We start from the raw sequence: 3,719 nt of genomic DNA on the forward strand, positions 1-3,719 counted from the left end.
TGCGTCTCTCTCTCTCTCTCTCCTCGCCGGCTCGGCACGAACGCACCTCTTCCTCCCACCCCAACCCAATCCCCCCCCCCCTTTTCTCCTCTCATCCCTCGTTTGTGTCTCGTCTCATCTCTCTCTGGCCGCTCTCTATTCCCCACCCCCTCTCCTCTCTCTCTCATCTCTCTCTCTCTGTCTCTCTCACTCTCACTCTCACACTCACTCTCACTCTCACTCTCACCTCAATTCACACGCACTCTCACTCTCTTAGAGCACTCTGCCAACATCACTCCTCTCACTCTCACGCGTTACTCTCACAGCACTCTTCACATCCACCTCACTCACACCACAACAACCACTCACGCACTCACTCACTCTCGCCACTCACTCAAGCACTCACTCCTCTCTCACTAACCGCACTCAACTCACTCACTCCCATTCACTCTCACTCACGCATTCACGTCACATAACCTCACGTACTCACTCACGCACATCACCCTCACACTCACATTCCACCGCACTTACCCTCACTTCACTCAAGCACGTCACTCTCTGCACATCTCACTCCACTGCACTCCACGCACGCACTCACGGACAGACTTTACTTCTTACGTACGGATCATTACATAACTTACTTAGTTACTTACGTACTCACGCACTCACTCACTCACTCACGCACTCACTCACTTCACTCACGCACTCTCTCACTCAATCACTTACTGTCACTCCTCACTAACGTCCTCACTCCACGTCACTTCTCGCACGCTGCGTCAATCACTCTGGCACTCTCTCTCACATCATATCACTGCTACTCACTTTACCTCACGCACCTTCACTCCACCCACTTCACTTTACTTTACTTTCTTACTTACTTACTTACTTACTTACATACTGTACGGACAACGTACTTAGTTACTTACTTACATACTTACTAACTAACTACTTACTTAAGACTTACGCACTCACTCACTCACTCACTCACTCACGCACGCACCTCACCACTCAACCTGTGAAGGGTTTGCTCAAATAGACTTCAGCATAAGTCTAGGCCGTTTCTCGATTGATTAAATGGTAGCGAAGAGAATAGGAAACAGTTAAAATCACGCGGTTGGGTCGCTCGCGTGATGAGGGAGGGAGCAGCACAGGGGGATGGGTGTGGTGCGATGTGCGTGAGTGGGTGCATGTGTATCTCGTGCGATCGTGGGAGGGGGCGGCCGCTTCGCTTTTCGGGAACAGTCCAAGGTTCAGCGGGCGAGGAGGGACTTCGGAACTCGCTTGGTTGGCCTGGAAACTTCGCGAGGCGCGATAGATCCGCCAGTGCAACCTGCATAAACGCCGGGCTATGTCTGGGTGTCCTTTGCGGCATGTCATCGTCCTGTGGAGGGTTAGCGATCGGTGCCGATCCCCTGGAGTGCCGCGGCGATAGGTCTCGAGATGCGGTCTGTCGGGTGGTGGACACGGGAGGTGTGGCGCGTGAGTTCCCCGGAATAGCTGGAAGGGATGGGAAAGGTGTAAAATGGGGTTGTCGGTGTTTCTATACTCCTTAAAGTTCGCTGAGCGTGATTTGTCCGATGCCTGTGGCTATAAGAGAACCCATAGGTGCAACCCGCTTTGCAATCCTCAGAACCGCTCGATCACCGCGGGCCACTCCCAGGGATCGAGCAGAGGTCGCGAGACCCACCCCCCACCGCGTTTATGCAGTGCACCCTTGGATGATTTTCGAGAATTTCCCACGCCAAACCAAGCGTCCGAGTCCTCCCCAGCTGACCTTTGAACCGCTGTTCCCATCGAAGGAGAGCAGAACACTTCCGTGCCTCCACAGCATCCCATCCCCCCTGTGCTGCACTAAGCGACGACCGCGTGATTTTAACTGTTGCTATTCTCTTCGCTACCATTTTAAAATAATTAGAGAAAACGCCTTGACTTTTGCTGAAGTCCTTTGTGAGGCAACCCCACAAACTGGTGCAGCGTGGGATTTCTGCGCTAGATCGGGGTGTGAGATCGCAACGGGTGTAGTAGCGAGCGAGCATGCGAGGCCTTTTCTAGGTCCTTTTTTTGCTAAAAGAAAAAAAGTCCCGACGCTGGCGACCATTTTGTAGTGTTGCCACAAAGAACTCAGCATAATCAAGGCGTTTTCTTCTCTATTTATTAAAATGGTAGCTAAGAGAATAGCTACAGTAAAATCACGCGGTCGTTCGCTTAGAGCAGCATCAGGGGGGATGGCGATGCTGGAGGCCACGATGTGTTCTGCTGCCTCTCCTTCGAACAGTCAAAGGCAGGCTGCGAGAGACTTCGGACCGCTTGGTTGGCGTGGGAAACTCTCGAATTATCCAGGTGTCACCTGCATAACGCCCTGGGCGTGGGTCCCTCGCGACATTCTGCTCCGACTCCCTGAATGGCCCGCGGCTGCTAAGGTCTCAGATCTTTGCAGGTGTTTGGAGCGACGGTAGTTCTTGGCGCGGTTAAAGGTGTCCCTCGGGAAATAGCTGGAAGGGATGAAGTTGTAAAATGGTGTTTGTCGGTTGTTTCTATACTGCGCTTAAAGTTCGACTGAGCGTGATTTGTCTATGCCTGTTGCTATAAGAGAACCCATATGTTGCAACCCTCTTTGCAATCCTCAGACAACCCACTCACCCACTCACTCAACCCACTCACCCACTCACTCAACCCACTCACCCACTCACTCAACCCACTCACCCACTCACTCAACCCACTCACCCACTCACTCAACCCACTCACCCACTCACTCACCCAACCCACTCACCCACTCACTCACCCAACCCACTCACCCACTCACTCACCCAACCCACTCACCCACTCACTCACCCACTCACTCACCCAACCCACTCACCCACTCACTCACCCAACCCACTCACCCACTCACTCACCCAACCCCTCACCCACTCACTCACTCACTCACTCACTCACTCACTCACTCACTCACTCACTCACTCACCCAACCCCTCACCCACTCACTCACTCACTCACTCACTCACTCACTCACTCACTCACACACACACACACACACACACACACACACACACACACACACACACACACACACACACATACACAGACACACAGACACACACACACACTTGGGAGGAGCTTATTATTAATATAGATTTGGAAGGAGTTTACCATTTTTATAGATTTGGCATTTATCTTGCTTTCAATAATGTTTGATTAAAAATCTATGATATATACATGTATAACAATAAATGTGATTGCGTGTGTGTTTATGAGTTAGTGCTGCACATTTGCAAATAATAGAATATTTAATCATATTGGGACCAGGTCCTTGACCCTATCAGATGATTGACAGACTAAGATATCTCAGTAGGTTTGTTTATTCTCACCTTCTCAGCAGAGTCTTCAGACCCAAGATTATACGTATTTGCTGCTTGCTCCTCCCAGCCTTACATAAAGTAATTCAAGCATTCATATCTTCTTAATAATGAGTAATTAGAATATATGAGATACTTTTATTCTGGTATGTTCTCTATTGCTCTGAGTACTCAGATTAAAGTAAAGTAATCCATTCAAATTTGAAAGATTTTTAAAGATCTGTGACAACTACTTCTGGAGGAGTGACTTGAAGAGGTGATAGGGAAAGTGTTTAAATCAGATGATAGTACATGATGATGAAAATTAATGGTTTCCAGAGTTATTCATTCTAACTTTATCAAACCATATAAGAAGCAGATGAAGTCAAAGCAAAAGTTTGTGTTCAC

Source organism: Penaeus japonicus, unplaced genomic scaffold (genome assembly GCF_977035675.1).
Source record: "Penaeus japonicus unplaced genomic scaffold, GWHDUDI00000001_assembly GWHDUDI00000035, whole genome shotgun sequence".
Lineage (NCBI taxonomy): Eukaryota > Metazoa > Arthropoda > Malacostraca > Decapoda > Penaeidae > Penaeus > Penaeus japonicus.